The 12,500-nt window shown below is 38.5% G+C and overlaps 1 protein-coding gene across 1 annotated transcript in view; it reads left to right on the top strand.

Annotated features, from left to right (window-relative positions):
- LOC135226535 (alpha-mannosidase 2-like) overlaps positions 1-12,500 on the top strand; it is a gene marked incomplete in the record, with an annotated part of 784,965 nt that overhangs the window by 203,367 nt on the left and 569,098 nt on the right.

Here is a 12,500-nt window from a genome sequence, read left to right as displayed (position 1 = left end):
CGCTGGAATTCTAGACTCTCTCTCTCTCTCTCTCTCTCTCTCTCTCTCTCTCTCTCTCTCTCTCTCAAGCAGTTACGTTGTATAAATTGTTCATATTCTGCATCTAATTTAAATCATTATATTTTTCTGCGATGCCCTCTCTCTCTCTCTCTCTCTCTCTCTCTCTCTCTCTCTCTCTCTCTCTCTCTCTCTCTCTCATAAGCAGTTACGTTTTATAATTTGTTCATATCCTGCATCTTAACTTATATCATGATTTTTCTGTTAAACCCTCTCTCTCTCTCTCTCTCTCTCTCTCTCTCTCTCTCTCTCTCTCTCTCTCTCTCTCTCTCTCTCATCTATTATAATTCGTCTGTGGTATCCAATTTTTATATCACTAAGAGGCTGTAAGATGACCCCTTTTTATCTTGTAGGTTTTTTGGAATGCTTAGATATTTTTGCAAGAGCGTTTATTTATGTATTTGTATATTTTTCTTCAGAAAGAACCAGACTGATTAAAATATATACTGTCATACCTGCCGCACTTTTTTTATGATGCCTGTTTTATCATTGATGTTTAGTATGTATTTTTTTAGAATTCCGTGTTAGACTTTAATTTGAATTTAACCTTTGCTTTATTTGTTATTTCTGAAGTGATTGATGGAGTGGGTCTGAATATTAGTCGTTCATATTTTATCCCTGTCATAATTATTTTATTCATTTGTATGAGTTCTGAAAGGGGTTAGTTAATGTTATATATAAGTATCATTTAATATCATTGCAATGTAGTTTACTTTTCATTATGAAGTGCGAGTCGTTTTTCGTGTATTTTTACATCGATTTTTCATATAGATATATTATGTTTTTTTAGCTAATTCGAATTGTAGAATTGGAAGGTTATTTATAATTGTAGGAATATCCAATACACAGTATTTGTAGTACATTGAAATTGCATAGAGAGTCTTTTTAGTGTATTTTTACATAAATGCTTCATATAGATAAAATAATATATTTTTTAGTCATTCGAGTTGTAGAATTGGAGGGTTAATTATGACAATGTCATACCAGATACAGAGTATTTGTAATACATTGAAATTGTATAGAGAGTCGGTTTTTGTGTATTTTTACATTTATTTTTCATATAGATGTAATAGTATATTTTTTAGTCATTCGAGTTGTAGAATTGGAAGGTTAATTATGACTGAATGTCATACCAGATAATGTGTTTGTAATACATTGAAATTGCATAGAGTCGTTTATTGCGTTTTCACATTAATTTTTCATATAGATGTAATAATATATATTTTAGTCATTCGAATTGTAGAATTGGAAGATTATTTATAATTGAATGGCATACCAAATACACAGTATTTGTAGTACATTGAAATTGTATAGAGTCGTTTTTTGCGTTTTTTACATTAATTTTCCATATAGATGTAATAATATATTTTTTAGTCATTCGAATTGCAGAATTGGAAGGTTATGTCTGACTGAATGTCATGCCAAATACAGGATATTTGTAATACATCAGAATTGTAACCTTGACCATTTAAGATTACGAGATTATACGACGTTGTAAACAGAGGTAATAAATATAGAGGGGGGGGGGGGGGAGGGGGGGGGGGGGGAGCCTGAGGTCTCCCGTCGAGTATCCCGCGTCGATACGTTTGCTGGGGACGTTTGCAGTAAACGTTCGGGTCACCTGCTCCCTTGTTCGACTCCCGTTTCTGACGTTTATTAAGTTCGGTTTTTATATTGAAGAATAACATGCTGACTGACTGTGTCCGTCCTCCCCTGCAGCGAATTTTGATGACATTCTGCTGAATAATAAATATGGGGTTCGTCCGTTTGGCCAAGACCGTCCGTTGTCGGAACCTGGAATAACCTTTCCCCCCGCCTCTCTCTCTCTCTCTCTCTCTCTCATCGGCTCTCTTCTCTCTCTCTCTCTCTCTCTCTTTAAAACCTTTGTTCACGAATATTGTGTAATCTCGTAATCTCATTCGTCCGCTCTCTCTCCTTTATTCTCTAATATCGTGTAATCTCGTATCTCTCTCTCTCTCTCTCTCTCTCTCTCTCTCTCTCTCTCTCTCTCTAACGTCGTATAATCTCGTAATCTTAAATTAACTTCTCTCTGTTTATAACCTCTGTTCACTAATATCGTGTATTCTCGTAATCTTATCCGTTCTCTCTCTCTCTCTCTCTCTCTCTCTCTCTCTCTCTCTGTCTCTCTCTCTCTCTCTCGCTCTCTCTGTGTTTATTACCTCTGTTAATAACGTCGTATAATCTCATGATCTTAAATTAATCTCTCTCTCTCTCTCTCTGTGGCCTCGTAACGCTGTGGTAGCTCTTCAAGCTCGAAACTGAATGACCCGCGATCGATCCCAGCACGGAACGAGAATGGACGGCATTGACGCGTGTCCATAAAGAGTAAAATCGGTTTCGTATGAGTCGACTGTTGTGGGCTCCAAATTGGATGCGTTTGTGTGTGGGTGTGTGTGTGTGTGTGTATGAGAGAGAGAGAGAGAGAGAGTGAGAGAGAGAGAGAGAGTACCATGTTAAGATGTATGCCATTTTACCAGGTAGGTCCCGAAAAGGTAATCTTAACATCTCCGGATTGAGATCACTTATGAGATCTCTCTCTCTCTCTCTCTCTCTCTCTCATTAGCGTTTCAATTTCGTTTAGATCCCCTGTCATTTATATTTCAGAGCTAGATACCCTTCCGTTGCTTTATTGCTCAGATGTCAAGCTCAGATTCAGGAAATGAATGATAGTGACAGATCCAGCTCGTCTTGTTCGGTGCTGTTTATGCGAAGACTCTCTCTCTCTCTCTCACTCTCTCTCTCTCTCTCTCTCTCTCTCTCTCTCTCTTTTATATGAGAATCTGATGACAACTCCCAAAGAGGGTTCTGGGGCGGGTGGGGGGGTTGGGGGTTCGTTGTTGATTACCGCGTCGAACACCACGCATTATTGCTGTTATGTACAAGTAGAGAGAGAGAGAGAGAGAGAGAGAGAGAGAGAGAGAGAGGGGTGGGGGGGGGCGGCTGGGAAGAAGCTAGTCATTTGAAATGCACCAGACATCGCCCTCCAGACGACCTAATAAGCGGATGAGACATCAAAAGGAAAGAGGCCCCTTCGCAGAATAAGCCGATTCGAGTGTGGCAGACCATGAAAGCTTTAATGAAAAAAGGGGCGAATAACCTTTTAAATGGGCGTTTGTACGTCATGATTGGCCAACGAATAATAATTGCTCTTAGATCATCAACGCCCTTGTAATACATCAATCATCATCATCATCATCATTATAATTCCGGCCTAACGGCCTAATCTGGGGAGATGATGTAAGCTTGCTGCCTCTCGGATACCTCGTTCACAACCCCACACCCCCTCCCCCTTTCCCCCTCCCCCTCCCCCTCCCCCTCCCGCCCACTTCACCCCTCTCATACCCTGCCCAGCCCCAGCCCGAGACATATAAAAGCCCATTTCGTAGAGATTGTCGCGTCGTTCTCATTCGGGTTGGCGCTAAAATATACGTCGCAGCTGGAATATTGGATTTGTATGAATCAAGGAAGTGCCTTCGGGGAGCCGCTTGGAGATGCTGCTTAGACGAGCTCAGGCTTGACAGGTTTCCGTCCCCTCCTGACGAGGCTTTGGAAACGCGACGTTATGTTGAAGTGCTGTTGTTACTTGCTGCGTTAAATTATTTTCACTGTGGAAAATCATTTAATAAGATCATTTGATTGCAGTTGCAGCTTCGCACACGAGGGTTGGCTGGCGTTATGCCTCTGTGTGAGAGATATTTCCTTGATCATTTTATTTGCTTATGTAAATATCACGGGGGAAAATCATTTACTAAGATCATTTGATTGTTGTTGCAGCTTCGCACATGAGGGTTGGCTGTCGTTAGGCCTCTGTGTGAGAGATTTTTCTGTGATCATTTTCCTTCAGTATAAATTTATTCTCTCTTACCGGTGTTGTGTGATTTGAGAGAATTTTTATTGAGGTTTAATCCGCCTACCTCAGATAACACGTTTACAGTTGTAGCTTCGATATTGAGAGAAATGTTGCTTTACAAATGTTGTATTCGAAATGTTGGTGTGTAGTATTTTTTTTCCTGAGTGTGCAGTTCGTTAATTTAATTTAGTCTTGCAGCTTCGAATGTAAAGCTTTTATTTGCTGTAAGAGTTATATAATTGTTGAGAAAAAATTATACAGATTTTTTACCCCAATTACGAAAAACTAGATTATAATGCGTTTTCTATTACGTAGGTTTCTGTATGTTATAAGAAAATAATGTTTTTCCGGATTCACGACCATATTTTTTTTAAGAAGCCACTTTATAAAATTCAATAAATAAATCAGTAAACGAGGTTGAATTAATTACTGAAGGTAAATGGTTTATTGTTTACCTGTTGTTGTTTTTTTCGTTTGTTTGTTTGTCATACTAAAACAGGGACGTCCTCGGTATGTTGTTTTGCCGTTTCTGTTGGAACTAACACATGGCGTCTTCTTAGTTTGTTGCTTTACATTTTCTGTCGAAACTAAAATATGCCGTTCACCTAGTATGTTGTTTTACCTTTCTTTCGAAACTGAAACATGAACGTCCCATAATATGTTGTTTTACTTTTTATGTCGGAAAAAATGGACGTCTTCAAAGTATGTTGTTTTACCTTTTATGTCGGAATTAAAAATGGACGTCTTCATAGTATGTTGTTTCCACATTTTGTGTCGGAATTAAAAATGGACATCTTCATAGTATAATAGTATGTGTTTTACCCTTTTCCTCCGTCGAAACAAAAACTAAAACTAAAATCTGGGCGTGATAAATATAATCTGCCAAAAAGAAAAAAAAATAGTACTAAAGGTTACTGTGACGTCGACGCACTAGGTACTCTTATGAATACTACTTTCCAAAGAAGATACACAAAATGAAAGTTTCAGAGCTCCAGAGATGAAAGTTTCGGAGAGCCAGAAATAAAAGTTTCGGAGCGCCAGAAATGAAAGTTTCAGAGTGCCAAAAATGAAAGTTTTGGAGAGCCAAAAATGAAAGTTTCGGAGCGCCAACACAAATTGGAATTCTATCTACGAGTTTTGTAGGCGTGATGATCTATCTTCAGTGGGAAAGAGTAAATTACAAAAGTTAAATATGAAATCTGAAATACGGAATAGAAAATCTTTAATGTGAAATCTTTTGTTTTTGTTTTGTTTTCAGAACTAAAGGTATTATCCATAGCGTTCTTGTAATTGGTTCTCAGAATTAGCGGACCTGTCCTGTATATGCCCACTTAAATATTTTGTTTTCAGGTAAGCTGATTGTTTGTTTGTTTGAATGGTGTTTTTACGTTGCACGGAACCAGTGGTTGTTCAGTAACGGGACCAACGGCTTGACGTGACTTCCGAACCACGTCGAGAGTGAACTTCCATCACCAGAAACACACACCCCTCACCAATCAATGGAATGCCCGAGAATCGAACTCGCGGCCACCGAGGTGGCACGGCAACACCATACCGACCACGCCAGTGAGGCGCTTCCCTCTAGCAGAGGTAGTTTCTGATGAAAAAAGAACACACGGCCACTGGCGTATTCATACTCAACCTACCGAATTGTAGATGAAACTCTTGAGCAGAAAATTTTCGCAAGAGTAATATCTATGCGATGCACTTGCACAGTTTGAAGCGCGCCCCATTGGCGTGATCGGTGTGGTCTTGGCCTGCCACCTCAGCGGCCACGAGTTCGATTATCTGGCATTCCACTGAGGGGTGAGAGATGTGAATAACCACTGGTTCCATGCAACGTAAAAACACCAAACAATCAAAGAAAAACAAACTTACACAGTTGGCTTATCAGTAGTGCGTCGAATGCCCTTACACGCACTGCGCTATTCATTTCTATACTTCTTGCACTCCATACGAAATACCCATCATTTTCACTCGCGTATCGTCTTCCATTGTTGCTGCATGACGACACGTTTGCACACACACACACACACACACACACACACACACACACACACACACATATATATATATATATATATATATATATATATATATATAATATATTATTTATATACATATACATATAATATATCATTCGAGCTACAAATGTCCTTTAATATCTAATTCGCTCTACCTCGGAATTGATATATTTTCATATATGTACCGAGGGGAATTTTTTAGTTGATAATAATTTCGTACCCCCATGGGATCGAACCACCATCCTGATTTCGTTCCCCGTCCAACTGGATGGTGGTTCGATCCCATTGGGGTACGAAATTATTATCAACCAAAAAAAATTCCCCCTCGTACATATCTGAAAATATATCAATTCCGAGGTAGAGCGAATTAGATATTAAAGGACATTTGTAGCTCGAATGATTTATATGAATCACGATGATGTGATAAATATTACATATATATATATATATATATATATATATATATATGTGTGTGTGTGTGTGTGTGTGTGTGTATATATATATATATATATATATATATATATATATATATATATATATATATATATAATAACTTTAGCACGTGATTCATTTATCATTTATCACACATATCCTCCCAGTTTCGACTTTTATTTCCGAGTCGTTTACGAAGGAATATATATATAATATATATATATATATATATATATATATATATATATATATATATATATATATATATATATATATATAATATATATATATTCAACATTAAGCCTTAGGTCCTAAAGAGTTGGTTCTAAAGTAAAGACAAATCGACAGTCAGTGCAACATTCATACTTTAACTAATTTTAATGTGAATGTATTCTGTTTATGTTTGAGGTATAACCCCCCAATTATACAGTGCTGGTGCAGGGTCATTGAATTATATTGGGGGGCATCGACAAAGGCCCGCAGCGTCCACGGCGCCTCGTAATGGCTGTGGCAGGGAACAAACCTGATATCCATCCGGGCAATTATATTCTTATCAAAGGCGAAAGTTCAAAGCCGGGTAGGCAGGTAACGGGGTGCGGTGTGCGCCGCTTGTTTTTGATGACCATCCCCGCAACCGATTATACCTACCTCCACGACGCCTCTCTCTCTCTCTCTCTCTCTCTCTCTCTCTCTCTCCAGACTTGATTCATAAACCCTTGACCGAAATTGGGAATCTCAGTGTTGCCAATTGGTATGTTTTTACCTTCCAAACTGGGTATAAGACTCAACAAAACCGTGGAAATAAGTGAAATTAGCGTATCTTTTTGTAGTATATATACATATTCAAGCAATTTTATCAATATTGCATTACTATGACAACTCCATAGAATTCATGGAAACTGTTTGTAAATGCATCGGCGTATGTGTGAAGCTCCACTAAATTGGCAACGATGGGTGGGATGTGAAGCATATGCGACAGAAAAATGGTGAACACTACAGTCACTATAGTTCTGCGTTTCTAACGATCAAGACGTAAAATGAGCGAAAGAACTGAAATTCGATGACGAGTGGAGGATGATTTGTAGTACGAAAAATAACTGTAAATGAAAATGTTTTAAATTATGCTTTAAAATGTTTTGATACCAGGGCAGGATAAGGATGATTTGGTTTCGAATTATCTAAACGTGTTACGGAAGTGACTAATACCTAGCCCCGACTCACTGGCGAAAATAGTACCACCAGTGTACCTCACGCGGTGCACTGTAAGCATTACGCAAGGTTCTTTGCAGCGTTCCGTCGGCCCCTAGCTGCAACTCCTTTCATTCCTGCATTCCCTTTACTGAACCTCCGTTCATATTCTCTTTCGTCCTTCTTACCTTCCACCCTCTCATAACTGTTTCAATGCGCCTCGGTGGCGTGGTCGGTATGGTCTTGGCCTGCCACCTCGGTGGCCGCGAGTTTGATTCTCGGGCATGCCATTGAGGGGTGAGAGATTTGTATTTCTGGTGATGAGAAGTTCACTCTCGCCGTGGTTCGGAAGTCACGTCAAGTCGTTGGTCCCGTTGATAAATAACCACTGGTTCCATGCAACGTAAAAACACCATACAAACAAACGTTCCATTTACGTCGATTCCTCAGCTCTTGTCGTTATGGCAAACCCGCCGTCGTCCGTAATCGTCCGTAACTTGTTTCGTCGCTTAATAGACCGTCTTCTGTTTTCCGTCCCGCGGACAGCAATTACGCCGCACAGCAGGCACTTTTTAAACCGATGGCCGCTATTTTCATTTCACGCGTTCTTTAACACATCTGAAGGCGCGCGTTATGGAGTTACAATCGAGCCTGCCACTGAACGCAGCCGCGTTGTTCCAAAAATCAGAAACCATAAGCTCTCCGTCTGAGGGCAGGAGGACCATTAATTGATACTGTTATCGTGGCAATTAGCCGGAGAGGAGTGGAGAGGGAGGGGAGGAGAGTAGAGGAGAGGGAAGGGAAGCAAGTCGGGTTTAGTGGCCTTCCGGCGCGTTCGGAAGCCATCGTTCGGCTTGAGTATTTTGCGACATAACTCGTCGTTCGGATTTCCAATAGGATTGACTTTGGGAAGGATTTGGGGGGGTTTAGTTTTGCGGAAGCTTTTAATTGAGTCGTAACGTAACATTCTCTCTCTCTCTCTCTAATTTGGGAGCTTTTCTTTTATCGATTCGAGAAATATTGGAGGCGTACGACTCTCTTGTTCAAGGATGGTCTGCTTCGACTTTTTTTTTTTTTTTTTTTTTTTTCTCTATAAGATAAGTCGTATGCAATTAAATATAACACACACACACACACACACACACACACACACACACACACACACACATATATATATATATATATATATATATATATATATATATATATATATATATATATATATAAGCGAATACCACAAGAAAATGATAGGCAGAAATCCAAGCGCTTTCGTCTTCACTAAGACGAAAGGGCTTGGATTTATGCCTACCATTTTCCTGTGGTATTCGCTTAATCAATGAAGTCTCGTGCATCTATTGTGATTTTTTAAGTATATATACATATATGTATCATATGTATATATATATATATATATATATATATATATATATATATATTTATATATATATCAAGGAACTAACACATTTGGTGTTATCTCCCAAAGGGGAAGGAATAATGGTTTATATATATATATATATATATATATATGTGTGTATATATATATATATATAATATATATATATATATTATATATATATAGTTTTATAATTATATACATATGTTCATATAGATACATATATGACAGTAGATGGTTGGAAGTTCTTATTGAGAATTACGGATCAACTCCAAAGAACAGTGTTTGTAATCCCACACTGTGCATGCAGTAAAAAGTCTCGACAGATGAAAGGGGAGATTGAGACCAAGGTCTTGCATCCTCACGAACAGTTTCGACCTCGTAAAAGAGAGAGAGAGAGAGAGAGAGAGAGAGAGAGAGAGAGAGAGAGAGAGAGAAATTCGCCCACCGTCAGGAGAAGGGTGGAAGTCATTTCGGAGAAAGGAATGAGTGTCGGAGGCCACCTCCTCCTCCTCCTCCTCCTCCTCCTACTTCTTCTTCTTCTTCCCTTGTATTTCGCACGGGCTCCGCATTGACTTCCGTGTCACCACACTTCATTAGGAGTCTATTCTTCTTCTTTCAACTTAGTAATGACAGAAGCTGTTCAACTTCGTGAAGTGAGATTCCGTTCCTCTCTCTCTCTCTCACTAATGTGACGTCCCTCCTGATTATTTTAAAAGGGCGGCTTTGGCACCAGCGTGTCTTGCATTCGCTGTGGTTCGTCACGTGTCGTTTGATCGTCCACAGCTATAGAGAGAGAGAGAGAGAGGAGAGAGATATTGTGAGAGAGAGAGAAAGGGAGGGAGGCTGTCTCATATAGCAAATGACGTAGCATTTTGGATGATGGGAAAGGAAGCGAAGGGGAAAGATGGCCTCCATCCAAGAGCGTGTGTGCAATCTGGAAGGACTGCTGTGTTGAACTTGTCTTGGACGTCTGTGTTGCGTGTGCAGGAATCACACGGTGCTGTTATTTAAAAAAAAAAATAGATAAAAAAAAGGGTGTCTGAAGTCATTCTGCGCGTTTGTGATTTGTTTTATATAGACCTTTTCTCCGCTCGCTGATCTGAACCTTTCTGAAATATGTAAAGGTATTTGAGAAATTTTGCATTCTGGTTGAGTCTATGATTATGCAGTCGTTAAGATTGCTGAACGTGTTGAAATTAAATGTGGGGGGGAGGCCTTCGTACATTAATTGAGATGGAAGATCTTCCTGTGTCTTGTGTGTGTGTGTGTCTTAATTGACCATCCCATATGAGGAGTGTTACTCCAAATTTCATGAATATGGAGTAAATGCAAGATCCGAAAAAAATAATAAGAAAATTAAAAATAGTATTGATTTCAATTCAGATGCAATGTACACAAACGAAATTATTTTTCTTGAAAAAATGTGTATTTTTTATAACGGAAAATTGATAAACAAAAGTCTCCAGTAATGAAGGAAAAGGTGAAAAGAAGCCAGGCACACATCTTCCAATTCATCTCTGCAAATCATTCAAAGGGGGTAAATATTAGATACTAAATAAGCAGATAACAAGTTTTTATTTTATTATTCTGCAGAGTTCTTGAACCTTCAGTATACCTCTGATGTTCTACTTTGTGTGTGCGTATGAGAGAGAGAGAGAGAGAGAGAGAGAGAGAGAGAGTCTTTTTTTGTAAATGTCAAAGTTAGAGAAAAGACTGAATCTGAACCATTTTTCTTCTCACCAGTGACATCGTCGGCAAAGAGGCCATTTTAATTTAAAGGTGCCTTTATTTTGTCGCCAAGTGTTTCGGGCTGTAGTAGATCACATTTCCTCCTTTATCCAATCTCCTTTATTCATCAAAAAGGTTCAATCCCTTTCCGATGGGATAAAGTAGGCATTAGTATTAGATCACGTTTGCAATGAAGGTTTTATCGTACGGAACGTGTCGTCATCCCGAATGAAGAATATACAAAATAGTTCGTATTTGATGACATTGCTTAAGGAGGTGAAGTGGAGAGGAAGGAGGGAGAAGGGAGGAGGAAGAAAAAGGCGAGAGAGAGAGCGAGAAAGATGAGGAGAAGAAGAGAGAGGAGAGGATGAGAGATGGGAGGCTGGCCAGTGTAGAGAAGCGTAAAAAACCCAGCAGCTTTAAAACTTTAAAGTACAAGGGGAAGGACCGGCTGCCTGCCCGACTCTCTCTCTCTCTCTCTCTCTCTTCTCTCTCTCTCTCTCTCTCCTTTTTATCTCCTTTTTTTGCTCGGGAACTACATTACACTGTGAGGTGAGAGTATTAAGTATTGAGAATTTGTTTTCAGTAAGGGTCGCTAAAAAAAATATATAAGTAAAATAAAACAAAAATAATTTTTTTTCATAGATTCTTCCATTTAAAGAGCAGTTTTCTATGCCGTTTTATTTATGCTCTCCAGTTTTTGTTTAATTTCGGAGTTCTGTCTTTAATGTCTAAACAAAAGGGCATTTTATAATCAGGGTCGCATTAAGGTCAAGAAATTTCAAGGTTCGTAATATGTACACATTGTCTGAAAATTCTCCTCATGTCAGAAAAATTTACCAAAATCGTTTTTTCCATTGGGGGAATTGTAATAAGTAAGAAACTTATACTTATATATATTATATATAGATATATATATATATATATATATATATATATATATATATATATATATATATATATATATATATATATATATATATATATATATATATATTTCAGTCAGCTGAAGTAAAATAGTTTAAGCTGCGTTTAAATATCATGAAAAATAATGATAATGTGATGCAAGGGTGTTCTTTTTTTTTATTTAATGAGACCAAGTTGTAATGAGCATGCTGAAAAGTATGAAAATATTGGTTTAGAAGCTAACTGAAATGTCATGCTGTTGGATTAATTTATAAATATTTAAACTCCCGAGAATGGTGACTAGCAGTGAGTCACAGTAAGACTAGAGCGACTTGAGCAGTGAGTCACAATGAGGCCACAATGCCAGCGACTTCGGCGGTGAGTCACAGTGAGGCCAGAGTGCCAAGCAGAGTCGGTGTGAGGATAATCGATCAAGACAAGTCTTGGAGGGTGCTCAAAAGTCTTCTTATTTTAATACAAGTATCTCCTCATACTACCAGAGTCAGAATTTTCTTCTTCCTCGAGGGTTTAATAGATTCTATTATGCGCCCTCCTCACCCCTGTCAATTAATTAGGTGAAAAATGATATCATGATTAAGAAAGTGATATTTTTTGGACCCAGCCTATGCTAACCAGAGCAGACTTGGCGATCAGGTTTATTATGAAGCTCTGCTTTGGAGGGTCAGCTTGGACGAGAATGGAAAGGAAATTGAATAGAGCTTTATTTTTGTGCTTTTGGCGCATAGAGGAACTTGAATACTCGGCTACGGCGCTTTTCCACGTGTTTACTTATTCAGTTTTTACGAGGGATATGTGTGAAAATAATTATAGCTACAGATTTTAATTTTCCTAATGTTTTATTTCTGTGTACTCTTGATTGATTACATATTCAGTTTTT

The sequence above is a fragment of the Macrobrachium nipponense genome, chromosome 14 (assembly GCF_015104395.2).
Source record: "Macrobrachium nipponense isolate FS-2020 chromosome 14, ASM1510439v2, whole genome shotgun sequence".
NCBI lineage: Eukaryota > Metazoa > Arthropoda > Malacostraca > Decapoda > Palaemonidae > Macrobrachium > Macrobrachium nipponense.
Note: the sequence above shows the minus strand (reverse complement) of the source record. Positions and strands in the feature narration are given on the sequence as shown.